Below are 16,208 nucleotides of genomic sequence, written 5' to 3' on the forward strand. Positions count from 1 at the left end.
CATGAATATAAAACTAACGATCTATTGAAACGAATTTTTATTCCCTCTTACGCAAATGTGAAGAGAGTGTGGAGAGATGTGTTTCTTCTAGTCCGTTAACGGATAATTCGGGATATGATTATCTTCCAATTTCAAGTTGCACTTATGTATTTCGCTTAATTTATAACTTTGCAAGAGTTTGAAAGAAATACCAATAAAATGTGTTGGGATCGGGTGTGTCCAACATAAAAGCGGACCCGCGTCAATAATACGCTCATTCAGTCATAGAAAAACACTTTATTTCAAATTTAAAAATACTTTCCAAATTTACAGCAACTATTACCGTTTAGCACTTTATCTTTCAAATCACAAGCAGTGAAGTCCGGCTAACAAGGCGGCCACAAACCGTTGCTTATTGCGTAGTTTCCTGACGAGACAGCATAAACAGCAGAAATGGGTGGCACGTAGACCCATCGTCCTGGATGAAGCAGCCTTACCTTCCAGGTTCCTTTAACTGAAAGTAGAAATTTTCGAAAAATTGAAGATCAGCGTCTTTATTGGCAGTGGTTTCCAAGAACATCAGAACCGATAGTTCGCCTATCAGAAACAGGGTACCAAATCCAATTTTTTATCGTGAAGAGGAATTTGAGGCACAATGTCAGCGTCTTCGGCGGATCAGTAGCGATTAATATGACTACTCAAATGTCTTGAAATATGAAATCACGCTCCATTACCCATAAAATGTAGTATCTGTTCAAGTTCACCAGTCACATTCTTTTTAAGCAGCAGCTCGCAACATTTAACCCTCTTTTCTTTATCAGATGAAAGTAACTCCTGAACATATGGAACGTTGTGAGGTTTTACGGGTAAGGACTTAAAGTATGACAAGATGTACGCTTAACACAAGTACATCGCCGAAACCACTTTGCAGATTGTTTCCGGACTAGCAATAATTTTTTGCAAATTGACAAAGTACCTGTTTGCTTCTATCTCGAATTCTTCGGCCGATGTTTGTTGGATGATTTGTCTGACGTTTCGCCAACACGAGTGGCTGGCATTGTCAATGCTTCACCCTCCACTGCTAATGGTGGACTGGAGTCGAGGTCGCGGCCGCAAATGATACCGGGTGCTTATAATTAAACTTACCCTATTTAACACGTTATAACATGGAAACTAATTACCGTACGAATACCATACTTGGTAGCATTAATGTCCAGAGTATGGGGTGCATGATTTCCATACGTCACACTGCCACCGCCCAGTTCAAACTATGGCCACCAGGTGCCGTGATCAGTCATCGTGATTCATAGTCTCACACACCTGACCAGTTGCAGTGCACTTCTCGACGAATCACATGATCCTGGACAAAAGGTTTACAGGGCTTATTGGTGAAGCTCTATTATCAAAACAACAGTAATGCTGCAGGTGCACTTCTAGAATATCGCCGGCTGGAAGGATTACAGAAGGGTACTCTTTCTCCACCTGCTGTGCGGAGCATGATGAAGTTCGAATCAAATGGAGAATTGGGCGTCGCTCTGGGAAGAGACCGACGACAGGTTGCACCACAGATGCTTGGTGAAATCGCTGTTGCTATGGCAGACAACGCTGCTCGCTATTCCCGATCGTCAGGCAGTGCGCGAGCTGTCACGACAGTTGAACATCACGTGGTGCACTGTACAGAAGGTGCTTCGAACAATTCTCAAATTATATCCGTGCAAGACCCATATCGACAGCAACTTGAAACACAGGACGCACAAGGATGTGTTAACTTCGCTCTCAACATTCTCACAAAGATTCAAGTTGACGAGGGCTGGCTCTGGACCATCCTAGGGACAGACGAACCTAATTTTTCTCTGACGGGTGAGGTGAACAAAGAGAATTGCCGAGTATGGGGATCCTTACTTCTAGTCACTGTGCATGAAGTTCCTCTGTATGGTGAACGTGTCCCCGTATGGTGTGGCTTCACAGCCACGTTCATCATTGGTCCATTTTTTTTTTTTTTTTGAAAAGGCTGGCGCTCAAGGACCAAAGACGTCCCGTGTGACTGGCCGGCGTTACTGCGATATGCTTCTCCAGCATGTCATATCCACGCTCCAGGGCAGAGACGCATTGAACTTGAAACGCGTACGTTTCATATGTATTCATTACCAGCGATGGCGAGGCATGACAGAATCTCTGACCAGAGAGTTATTTATCGTTGCTAGTCTGCGCATATCCGCGCGAGTGTTCAGTTGCGAGTTGTACTCTGTCTGTAGTAGAAGTCGGATACAGTTGTGTGTGGCGAGTCGGCATGCGTCCGCGGTGTGCTCTGCCCACGAGTCTGGTCAGGAATGTGGTGGATGATATGTATATTATTGTAGAAGGTAATGAAGCAGCATTGCCCTCAGCTAGTAACGTATGTTAATTGTAATTAATTTGTTCAAAAAATGCCCGAATAATAATTTTTTTATAAAGTAAATCTTTTAAAGAAAAGTAATTATTTCAATTTAAAGAATTTTTCCACTCTGTTGAAGAAAAAGCATTCATTTCAATTTAAAGAATATTTCCTATGCATTTCCTCCAAGAATCAAAATTAAATATACGCCAGCATTGCACGGAGCTGTGCCGAAAAATAAGAGCAGATATAGATGCAGTGTTACTGAGGTAAGAATTTATCAGGTTTAATTATTTCACAGGGCCGAAGGTCAGCGCAGCTGCCCTTATAAAATTTATCAGGTTTAATTATTTGTGTTGAGATGTTACATTCAGTTCACGGTTCATTATTTAATTAATATTATTGTGTGGGTTTTTTGGTCAATTTGCATTTATCAAATTCCTGTGAGGAGGTTACACTTGGGCCATTATTATTCTTTAATTTTGCAAGGAGGTTACGCTTGGCTCATTTTTATTATTCACTTTTGTGGGAAGACAACATCAGGCAGATTCTTTTATTATCATTGACTTTCTAATTTCTTGCGGGGACTTTCAAATAACATGCGGGGAGGTTACATTCTTTAAAAGATTTACTTTATAAAAAAATTATTATTGGGGCATTTTTGAACAAATTAATTACAATTAACATACGTTATTAGCTGAGCGCAATGCTGCTTCATTACCTTCTACAACAATATACATATCATCCACCACATTCCTGACCAGACTCGTGGGCAGAGCACACCGCGGACGCATGCCGACTCGCCACACACAACTGTATCCGACTTCTACTACAGACAGAGTACAACTCGCAACTGAACACTCGCGCGGTCAAGCGCAGACTAGCAACGATAAATAACTCTCTGGTCAGAGATTCTGTCATGCCTCGCCATCGCTGGTAATGAATACATATGAAACGTACGCGTTTCAAACTCAACAGGTTTCACGCAAGATGGGGCCCCACCGCACATCTCTCCTGAAGTTCATCTGCTTCTCCGAAACACACCTGGAAACGATCGAATTATCAGCCGATCGAATTATCAGCCGATCGTTTCCAAATTCTTGGCTGGCACGATCCCTGGTCTCACTCCTGTGATTTCAGGTTTTGGGGCTTCCTCAAGGACAGGGTTTACCAGGGGAATATTCATATACTAATATGAAGTGCAGCATCTCAAGAGAGGTAGCCAGCACACCTATGAACATGTTTCGTTCTGCTGTGCAGAATGCAATCCTACGCTTTCAGACTCTTCTGGACACTGACTAGCGCCATATTGAGCCCATTTTATAGGAGTGACGGTACCGGTATGTAATGCTTTGATGTACCGTAGCAGCATTTTAAAAGCGTTTCAGTTGAACTGATTCTGCATTATTTCTCTTCTCCGTGTCCTTGAAATTAAAGCTACCAAGTTTGGTCCTCATGCGGTAATTAGTTTCCTTGTTACAACGTTTTAAATAGGGAAAGTTTAATTATAACCACCCCGCATGTATCTGGCGCGCCAACGTCCAAGAGTTTTCACCTGGGCATTTCTGGTGCTATCTGCAACGGTTGTTCGCTGCAGCACGGGAATCCAGGATCCTTCCACTTTGCGGTTTTCTTCTTTTTCTTGTTGAACCTATTCTCATATCTGGGCATTTATATTGATTCCTCAAACGAGCGGGTGTGATGACTCTTCTATGCAGCAAGAACTTCCGTGTTGGTGAATTTTACTGTATTATAGGCGTCTCACAGCGCGTGCTCTGCCACGGCCGATTTCCCCGACTGCCCCATCCTGCAGCGCCACTTATGTGAGGTGATCCTGGTGTTGATAGATCGTCCAGCCATTCCAACATAAATTTTTCCGCATGTCCGTAGGATGCAGTATTTTCCCGACATTGCAAGTGGTCCCTATCCCCTTTGCCGATCTGAGACTCTTTTGTCATCTTTGTCGGTTTATGCATAGTCTTTATGCCGTGTTTGCGCAGTATATAGCCGATTCCGTCCGTAACTCTGGGAATGTATGTCATTTCCGACATTTCTTTTTCCGATGTGCCACTTCGCCGAGTGTTTCATTCTGTCACGCTTCTCATATAGTAACTAGTGGAGTACTCATTGCTCCTCAGAACGCTTTCGAGGTGTTGTATCTCGCATGTAAAGTGCAGCGGCTCACATATTCGTCTTGATCGCGTTAATTGCATATTAGTCATGCCTCTTTTCTGGCTCGGGTAATGATTTGAGAGTTTGTGTATGTTTCAGTGTGTGTGTGCCTGTTTTCAATACACGCTGTGTCCCAGGTTTTCATTATCCCCCGTGACCATTACGTCTAGAAAGGGTACCTGTTGGACTTTTCCAACCTTTATGATCAATTTTATGTTGGCACGGGGGCTGTTCAGGTGTCTTAGGGAGTCACCGAGCTGTTCCTCACCGTGGCTCCATACAACGAAGGTATCGTTTCATGTCTATACCACGCCTTGGGTTTACAAGGTGCAAGTCCAGTACCTGCGCTTCGAAATGTTTTATGAAGAAGTTTGCCACCACTGGGCTGAGTGGATTACCCAAGGCAGGCCTTTCGGCTGTTCGTGGAAGCTGCCATTCCACATGAAATAGCTCGTGGTGAGATATGCATGAAAGATCTTGGTGATATCTTGCGGGAAAATGGAACCGATGTACTCCAGATAGTCACTGAGTGGCACTTTGCTGTCCGAGCAGAGAGACCAAGTGTTTCGTCAGCTTATACATCGGTGAGCCACGAGCGCTAACAACCGGTCTTAATGGAACATTATTGTCATGGATCTTTGGTAAACCATACAGCCGAGATGGTAGGCCTACCGTGTTGCGCAGGTTCCTTTGTATGTCACTCGAGAGTGAAGACGCCTTGATTAACCAATTTGTGTTTCGTGAGACCCGCTGCGTCGGATCTGCGCTTAGTTTTCGGTACGTCGTCGAATCTAACAGGTCCCGAATCTTCTGCTTATAATATTCGGTCTTCATTACGGCGGTCACATTTCCCTTATTTGCAGGCTGTACCAAAACACTCTTGTCAGCGTTAAGACTCTTGACAGCTTGTAACTCCTCTTTCTTCAGGTTGAAAGGTGGTGGTTTTGCTCGGCGCTGTATCCTAGCGGTTTCAGTGCGTATTTCCTCAGCTCTTTCACAAGGAAGGGTCCAAATGGTTCAAATGGCTCTGAGCACTATGGGACTCAACTGCTGTGGTCATAAGTCCCCTAGAACTTAGAACTACTTAAACCTAGCTAACCTAAGGACAGCACACAACACCCAGCCATCACGAGGCAGAGAAAATTCCTGACCCCGTCGGGAATCGAACCCGGGAACCCGGGCGTGGGAAGCGAGAACGCTACCGCACGACCACGAGATGCGGGCGAAGGGTCCAAATGGCCGCTTCGGGATTAGCAATTATGTCCTCCGGAGGAACAGTTCTTGGGATGATAGCAAGTCCCATAGTGCTTGGAGCCATTTGAACCTCTAGATATACATAAACATGGGAATAGCTTCAACAAGAAACAAAAGATGGCCTCGAGGTGAACGGATCCTGGATTCCAGTGCTCCAGTGAACGACCGTTGCAGGTAGCAAGGGTAGAACCGCGCCTACGGAAAAGCGCACCATGTACACGTAATCTGCGGCCGCGAGCTCGACTCCAGTCCACCACCAGCAATGGAGCGAGAAGCTTTGCCAATGCCAGCCACTCGTGCTGATGAAACGTAAGAAAAATTATCAAACAAACGGCGACCGAAGAACGCGAGAGGAGTCAACAAGCAGTTTGTCAACAAGTGGCCAAGAAAGACTTAATTTGTGCAAACTGTTAGAAACCGTTTGTAGAGTTCGAACCGAAAGCTTACTGTTAGTATTACAATTAGAGACATCTCCATTTGATCGGTGTTTTGTTTATCTACTTTTGGACACTTCTTTTTGCAGAAATACCAGAATTATCTTTCACAGAAAATTTCACAAATCTTCTTAATCGAGTAAGGATGTAAGCTTCAACTATAACACCCTTTCATTAACAAAACACGACGTACTTTTCTTGAATAACTCAGTGAACGACAAAATGACACAGTACTTTCAAGCAACTGGAGCTATGGCAATTAGCCGCGCCTGTCATATAATCGGAAGATCAGGCGAGCTTGAAATTCTCACGGAACAAAGCTGGGAGTAAGAAAAGTAACTGTTGCAATATTTATTTCTTTTGAACATGTCCATTAAATAGTGCTGATATGTATTACAAAAACATGCATTCCATCACCAGAGAAAAGATATCCCGAGGAACAATTATATAGGAGCGACACAAATGCGGACTTAAGTTTGATCGGCTGCCCTCCTTACTACTGTACACCGGCAATAGACAAGAGACTATGACAAAGATTTTGTGCCCTCAGAGGTAGATAATTAAAGTTTCGGTGTGGCAAGGACTTTCGCAAAGCACAAAGGAATTTAAAAAAAAAAAGGGAGTGTGTGGGGGGGGGGGGGGGGGAGGGAGAGCGTTACCCAGAGTTAACACATAAAAATTGAATTAGAATGCACACTGCAGAAATCACTGTTCTACCAACAACTTATGTCAATGAATTGCATCTTATAGACGTAATTTGTTCCATGCAAATGTTTTTGCCATCTAAGCCCTATATTACTCAATAATTTAAAAAAAAAAAAAAAAACCTGAGCTAGTGTGGTAGATGGCTCCGTCTCCACTGGTAGCGTCTGAAAGTTCAGTAGTGGCACAGACCTACCTGCATAGCTGAAATCCCTGTTTAATTTTAAGATTACCATTACGGGTATCTGAGAACCCGTGACTGTTTATTCAATACAAATACAGAAAACTGCAACCATTCTTTTTTTTAAAATACTCGTTTATTCAACAAACCGGTTTTCGAACCTTTTTAGGTTCATCTTCAGATGTCATTCACGTAGATAAATGACTGTTTTATAGTGTAATGTTGGGTACTGGCCCCATAAGAAGAAGATATAAAATTATTTAATGTATCGACATGAGTAATGTTTGTATGGCGATTTATATCCAACAATTTGTATCCCATACTGTCGAAGAAAGTACGGAATTCATTTTTGGACACAAATCGCCATATAAACGTTACTAATGGGGATACGCTAAGGATTTTCTATCTTATTCTCGCAGAGCCAGTGCCCATCATTACGCTATGAAACAGTCATATAATTTTCTGAGCGCCATCTGAAGATGAACCTGAAAAGATTATTATACCAGTTTATGAAAGAAACACATATTTCATAAAAGTGACTGGTTGCAATTTTCTGCGTTCATATACCTATTTAATGTTTTTGCAATCACTGATTAAGACAGGCTACTTCACCCGAGCTTTGATTATAATTAAAATGAATGAGGTACGTTTCGAGAACGTGGTTCTCGAGTGAACACATGTTGAGCAATGGAAGTTGTGGGGAGTCATTAAACGAAGACGAGAGAGAAGAATATTAAATTCGTAAGATCTCAACTATAATAAAACGCAATATAATGATTAACAATCATCTGACATATAACACACTGCTTGTGCAGAAACAATGCTACGTCCGCCTGCTTAGCTGGGTGGCAACGTGCTCGCCTCCCATGCAAGGGGGTCCGGGTTCGATTCCCGACCGGGTTGGAGATTTTCTCCGCTCGCGGACTGGGTGCTGTTTGTCTTCATCATCATTTCATCCTCATCACCGGCGCGCGGTCGACTCAAATAAGACTTGCACTTGGCGGCCGAACTTCCCCGGATGGCGCCTCCCGGCCAACGATGCCATACGCTCATTTAATTTCCATTTCTGCGTTACCGCTTAATACAAATGACAACTAAAACTACAACATACAATTATTAATTTCTGGCACATTGTCATACGAGTGGAAATAAATTGAGATAAGTCACTTGAAACCTTGGATGACTGAATAAATTGATAAATATTGACTTCCACGTGTTCTAAAGACGTTGAAAGCGCAAACAAAGACCTAACATTTCCCACGCCAAGTATGACTGCAAAATGAATCATAGACAGAAGTCAAATTCTCCATGATCTGAAAGCCACGTACTATTCAGTCATATAAATCAGTGTAAATGCGCAAAGGCATTATTGATGTTCCCATAATCCAGAACAAAGTCCGATGAATGTGTCCATATTACTATCACAAGATAAAGCGTCTACACTCCAAGGAAAATCCGCACGCCCATTCATGACGGCAGCAAGAAGGAGGACTTCCTTTGCGTGCGGGCCAAGAGGCCTCCCGAAATGAATTCTGCTGCCTAGCATCCCTATTGGCCGACTCCAGTCAAAACTCGCACAACCCGTCAACAAATAGACCGCAGTTCCCACCCAGAGTTATACTGCTATAACAGACACCACAGACATTCATTACTGGGTCGGCAGAGACGCAGCTTTTACCAAGCCTGATGTTTGGTGAAGTAAGGTGGCACGTCAGGAAGTTTTTGTGTCGCACTAATACGATTTTCTGAAACGAAATGGCGTAGTAAGCTTTACCGGTTCAACACATACTGTACATTGTAGAATCGTATTCTGAGAAGAGCATCAGGTTACATATACACACGTTGAAAGCAGACTGTAGTTTTCGTAAGAACACTCAAATGAATAAATACGCTTGTTATCAACGACAAATAGCATATTCTGCTTATAGGAGCACTTTCATAACGAGCTTACTGTTCGAAGAAAAGCCGAAGTTGATCGAAACTGATTAAAAGCACATCATAAGCCTACGTCTGATAATACTAGGTTATAAAACCGCTCAAAATATACATAAACTATTTAAACAGTACCGGTATTTCGGAGAAGACAAACTGTCTTTTAATTATTTAGGCTCACGTACAGTGCAAAAGCAAAAACACGTAAGATGCTTCTAGTTGTGCTTGTATTGAGACATGTTCCTTTCCTTGTATCTTCCGTCTGCTGTACAAAACATTACAGTCAGACACGACGCATGTATTGACCGTTATATGAAAATTCTAAAGGTAACGTGGTTGCATTAGTTTATTTCCATTTTTTAGGAATGTTTTATCAATAAATAAGCAGCTATTTACACTTTCACAGCGCTCACCACCATATTGCTGTTCTAAACAGCTGCCTTCAGTGACATCAGTGATACTGTATAATGTTTTGCCAGACTAGTAATGAATCTCTGTAGCAGACATACATGCGACTACAGCTCTTTTTGGCTGACAAGTGACTATCGTACCATGCAGAGACACGCGGCACAAAAGTTACTTCACGCCAAAGCAGAATCCTTTTATGTTGCCTGTCTAACCTCGCGTAGTGCGAAGCTACTAGAACTAGAGTATAGTTCACGGCATGAGCGCGCTGTAATGTCGTTGTTTTATTATGACACACAAGCCAGTTTACTTCGAACTGTGCAACAGCACGAACACTGGTGAAATGTGTGACCACTGGCCAGATCATAGGCACCTCCGTCATAAGACCCAAATGAAGTGTACACAGTTGTAAATGCCGTAACTAGTGTTTGGTTTTCCATTCTCTAGTGAACACTCTTTAATCGAGTTGTCGCAATGGTTAAGACACACGACACAAAAATGGCTCTGAGCACTATGGGACTCAACTGCTGAGGTCATTAGTCCCCTAGAACTTAGAACTAGTTAAACCTAACTAACCTAAGGACATCACAAACATCCATGCCCGAGGCAGGATTCGAACCTGCGACCGTAGCGGTCTTGCGGTTCCAGACTGCAGCGCCTTTAACCGCACGGCCACTTCGGCCGGCACACACGACACACATTCGGATCCAATATGGTCCATATCAGGGTACATGACCATTTAGATACACGTTTTCCAATCTTTCCCCCAACCACTTTCTCTAATTTCTTTTGCCCTATTTTCATTCTGACCGTGGTTTTGCTAATCTCTTTGTCTCTACTGATATCGACAGCAGTGGGACAGCACAATTTTACGCTTCCTATTTTTTTGATGGAACAGTGTGCCTGATTTATGCAAAATAGCGTGCGATAGAATTTGTGATGCGCATGGAACGGAAGTGAGAGCAGAGCGGTTGGCAAGCTGTTGTGGAAACGCATGGGATAAATTTAGTGCAAATGGTTTTGAATGGTGAGTGCGACTCAAGTACGGAAATCGTATGCTTCGAATATATCGAGAACTATTGTTCAGAAATTGAAGAGCTTAAACCATACGTTTGCACAGACTTTTCTTCCTTTGATCCTTAAGTCTCTGCCCCAAAGTTTATAGGAGGGAGTTCGGTAAATAACCTCCGTTTTCATGTAGCCATAAGTATTGGAGAGGGTGAAACCGTATGTACACTCGGGCAGTGGGTAAGTGAGCTTAGAACTGAGAGAGCAGTGCTTGGCTCTGAGCACTATGCGACTTAACTTCTGAGGTCATCAGTCGCCTAGAACTTAGAACTAATTAAACCTAACTAACTTAAGGAGATCACACACACCCATGCCCGAGGCAGGATTCGAACCTGCGACCGTAGCGATCAGAGCAGTGCTTCTCGTTCTCTTACAGTATGTAATGATTGAAAGCTGTTGTGAGTCAATTGTAACGTTTATTTAGAAGTGGAAGGACGAATGTTTATAGTGATAACAAAAATGGCCGTTTGTCTGTAGGCGGAAATGAAATGATGCAAGAAATGGCGAAGAGATTCGTGAGAAACGTTGTTACACGATTTCTCAATAGGCGGACAACTTTCCGTAAGTATCTCGGAGTGTTATGCATGAAATCGTAATCATACAATTACGGAACCACAGTATCTGTACTCGTTGACTTCCATAACTCTCAGGCGGCCGATTTTTACGCAGAGAGAATTTGTTAACCGGTTAAGAGATATTACAAATGTTTGAATCTGAATTGTGGTTTGGAGAGTAGTAATACAATAGTGTAGTTTTAAGATTTTTCTTATAAATTCATCTTAACTATTTAAGTATTTTATTTATAGCGTAACGGAGGCTACTTTACTGGTAGCCATAGTATAAATGTTTCTCTGATACGCATATTGTGTAGAGGAGTCAATATCTAAAATATAATGCCCGTCTGTAATCTTAACTTCTGTCTTTAAGATAAAAATAATCGTCAACATTTGCTATTGTTATGAACGTAAGCAAAGGTACACGTGTTAAGATTATGAATGGTGTGCTAAGATGTGGACTCCGTTTGTAACCATGCAGCTATTTTAATTCATAAACTCGACCACTTTCTTCGAGTTGTTCTGTATGTTTACCAACAATCGTAAATCAAATCTTCTGCTAGCTGCTCTTGGCGAGGCGGAGTGCGTGTATGTATGTATTTGTGTGTGTGTGTGTGTGTGTGTGTGTGTGTGTGTGTGTGACAGCGCGGAAGAGAAGAAGAAGAGAGAAAGAGGGACTGTGACTGGGAGAAGGCAAGGCAGAGAGACGAATAGACGCGTTCGTAGGTGGGGTGTTTGGCAGGCGCAGAATAACGCAGGAACAATTATTTGTCTTTCTCATCGACGGAGTACGTTCTCAAAATAACGTTAGCCGCGCAGGCAAAGCGATCCAGCCCATCCGGGAAATGGGAATGTAGGTGCAGCTTTCTAGCACCGACTCATATATCTCCGGAAGTTTGCCCGCTCAGCCGCAAATAGTCTGAGATGGTGCTGCGCGACAATATTATCCCTCCAGTCTGTCCGCGCCTCAAATAATAAAACTCGGAATTTTTGCCTCCGGGAAGTTCTGGATATTTCCGACGGTGTTTTACATCTTCCGCGAAGTGTCTGTGAAATTCAGTCCTGCGTAACGTTGATCCCTACAGTCGAATGCAATAACCATTTATATACCAATGAAAGAACGTAAGCCGGCCGAAGTGGCCGTGCGGTCAAAGGCGCTGCAGTCTGGAACCGCAAGACCGCTACGATCGCAGGTTCGAATCCTGCCTCGGGCATGGATGTTTGTGATGTCCTTAGGTTAGTTAGGTTTAACTAGTTCTAAGTTCTAGGGGACTAATGACCTCAGCAGTTGAGTCCCATAGTGCTCAGAGCCATTTGAACCATTTTTGAAAGAACGTAACTTGTAAGATATATCAACTGCACCTTTTTAAATTAGTTACCTTTCGTGAAGTGTCTTGGTTTAAAAGGAGAGGATATTGAAATTAAACTGACAGAAGGTGACATTTGTGGGTTCATCTGTTTTGGAAGAATATGTTTACATCACAGCAAAACTATCATTGCCAAAATTGTATTTGCATATAAAACATATGCTTCTGTTAAAGTGTCTACGTAAATATATACAAGGATAGAAGTATTCATGCGGAGATGATAATTTGATTTCGCTGAATTGATTAAAACTCAATAAAAAATTACTATAGTCGCACAATTATTTGATTTACTGGCTACCTGTTTCGGTACCACGTACCATCATCCACCATCGTACGATCAGAAAACAACAATACACAGTTAAAATAATTCTTTAAGAAACATTTACAATTTATTTCTGTATGAGAGTTTGAAACCTTCTGGGACTTGAACCCTGGTCCTTCTGGACAGAAAGCCCGAGTGCACTTACCAACTCATGGAAAATGCCCAGATGCAGGAGAGGAAGGGTAGGTTATTATAATTTATTTATTTTGATTGGGAAACTGAGGAAAGATAGGTCCCAATTACGTAATTATTTATGAAGATTGGTCCTAATTAGACAATTATATGCATCGCGGTACTAAAGAAATGCCTAAAATCACAATACTGCTAAAAAAAATTGACAGTGTCATATAACTGGTCATATCCTGGTGGAAAAAAATTTCACGTTAGCACTCGAAACTAGTGGCATACGTACTCAAACTGTACCCTTCACCTACAAGCTGGCGGGAAAAAGGGCTGCAGTGGAATGTACTATCTTAATTTTTTTTTTGGTGGGAAATATGTTCAACTGACAAGATAATGGTACTGTACAGACAGGAGTTTAATATGTGTATTAGCTGTAAGCATAGAGCTGAGGACTGCGTCTATCACTGTTTGATGTCAGAGTCTGCTACAGACGCCTGCTCAACAATCACCTTGCGGCTCAGGCAAACGAAGTCAGTACACACTACCACAACTGATGGAAAACGCTTCGCTCTTCTAATTACATATCGAAATTGTTGTGAAAGAAAACCAGCACTCGTAATCAATTGGCCATAATGCAACACATATACTGTGGAAAAAAATCGTCATCCCAAAAGATTGCAGAGGAGGGTGGCAGTTGAACGTGCATTCATCTCAATGTACGGCTGGGAACTAGCGAAATAGGTACTCCAACCTCCTCTCATCCCTCTCCCTCCATTCCTCTCTCCCTCTCCCCCTCTCTCCCTCCCTCCCTCCCTCCCTCCCTCCCTCTCTCCCTTCCTCCCTTCCCCTACGGTAAGGACACAGAACATTCCAAATCGTCAACTGCTACCGCACACCTGCGATTTTTCCGCCCTTCCACCAGTAGACGAATGGCACCCAGCCCATCTTGAGGCGACAGCCCAAGCATCGGCCCTTCGCCAGCACGAAAGGCTGTAAAGCCAACTAAACAATACGACATAAATGAAGGCCACGCCAAGTGCACCTTGTTGGTTCAGCTAAAATGTAAGGCACTGCCCCACCCCACCCACCGCCCTCTGGTCGGCGCACAGCTGCATCGGCGACCTCATACACACTGGACTGTCCCCACACAACCACCACAAGTGCCTGCCACTCTGATTGTGAGAACATTTCATAGTAACAAATATATCAACGCATCTGTTATAATCGAGCATCTATTAAAAGGAAAACACAGTCGGGATGATAATAAACATTCTCTTTCCAAGCAATAGGCCCAGTCTATTTTCTTTTAGTTTATGAGCAAAATTGATATAGTTTTTACGTTTGTGTGCAGGACACAATTAGCATTTCATTATTTTGCGAAACTCAACGAAGTGAAAAAAGACTACAGCACCGCCACCGATTACAGATGACCAGACTGCAGAGGCCTATATATATATCCACCCTGCGTAAAATTGGGGACAAAAATCTTCCTCTATTTTGCTTTGAGAAATACTGATCACCGCAGAATATCCTCATTATTTCGAAACCATTATGAACAAATAAGATGTCCTGAGAGTGTCTCTCATACTGAAATCGCTGTTTGTTAGTAAAAACGTTTGACAACAAGAAGACATATGCAAGAGGACATTGCTGTTTTGTACACTATGGCAGGTCCTGTTTTACCAGTGCAATGCTGTATCACACCGGCGTTTACGAAACAAATCGTGAGAGCCTGTCTTGTAATAGAATCTCCTATAAGATTTTACCGCATCTGTCTCTTCCGATACATCAAGAACAAATATCGTCTGCGTGCTTACATTTGATTTTTTTTCTCCATGAACACCTCTACTAATATGCGTGTAAAATTTCCCTCATCCAGCAGACAATCTTTCGCAATAGGAGCAGATTCTTGAGTTCTAGTTTTGTAAGCAATTGGATCATCACAGCCTGTTTCATGCAATCTGCTCACATGTCGGGAAAAACACTTTCATTTCTAGGTTCCACAACGAGCTATCATTCAAGTGGTGTATACTTTATAATTTGAGACTATGAAGTATGAAATAACACGGGACTAGTAGTAACACCTAATTTTAAACACGCCATCGTGACGATAATAATAAAAACAGCCATGATTCCACAGGAACAGATACAGCAGATTTCTATTAGTTTTGTGTATAAAATCGGTGTAGTATTGAGAGAACTATCTGCAGCCACATTTTAAACAGTTATGTTACTCCTTATAGTAGAATCTCCTATAAGATCTTACCGTTTCTCTCTCTCTCTCTCGTCTCTACCGTGTCTCGAAGAACAAATACCGTCTACGTGTCGACATCGAGCATGGTACATACACTGAAAAGCCAAAGAGACTGTTACACCTGCCTAATATAGTGTAGGGCCCCCGCGAGCATGTAGAAGTGTCGCAACACGATGTGTCATGGACCCGACTAATGTCTGAAGTAGTGCTGGAGGGAATTGACACCATGAATCGTGCAGGACTATCCATAAATCCGTAAGAGTACAAGGGGCTGGAGATCACTTCTGAAGAGCATGTTGCAAGGCATCCCAGGCGAGGTGTAAAGCTTTGTGTCATGCAGTCCTCAAGGTTACACGAGTGGGCGTCCGGCTCCGAAAGCCCATATCGATGATATTTTATTGAATGGGGCACACGCTGGCATTTGTTGATAGCCCAGAATTGAAATCTGCAGCAGTTTGCGGAAGGGTTGCACTTCTGTCACGTTGAACGATTCTCTTCAGTCCTTGTTGGTCCTGCTCTTGCAGGATCTTTTTCCGGCCGCAGTGATGTCGGAGATTTGATGTTTTACCGGATTCCAGATATTCACGGTACACATCCAGGCTGGGTACGACTGTATGACTATAGCTTTGCACTCTGTCATACACTTCGTTTTTCTACCATTACATCGAGATCTGTGTCAGGCGCTAAATCGACATTATAATATTTCGATCGACTGGCTCTCACAGAAAGCTGAACATCGCATGGTGTATACTATGCAGCTCCCACGAACATAGGTTGGTAGAAATAAAACAAAGAGGCGATGTTTCTCATTGACAGAAATGTGGAAGACATCACAACGTATGGAAACTGGTAGAGTTGTGGCATTGTAGAGCATTTCCGACAGGTATCCGAAGGTGAAGACCTATACAATTAATCTCACGTTCAAAAAATGGCTTCAAGCACTATGGGACTTAACATCTGAGGTCATCAGTCCCCTAGACTTAGAATACTTAAACCTAACTAACCTAAGGACATCACACACATCCATGCCCGAGGCAGGATTCGAAAATTAATCTCATCTTCCACAGTGATGGAGTAGTGGATGTCT

The sequence above is a fragment of the Schistocerca nitens genome, chromosome 6 (genome assembly GCF_023898315.1).
Source record: "Schistocerca nitens isolate TAMUIC-IGC-003100 chromosome 6, iqSchNite1.1, whole genome shotgun sequence".
NCBI lineage: Eukaryota > Metazoa > Arthropoda > Insecta > Orthoptera > Acrididae > Schistocerca > Schistocerca nitens.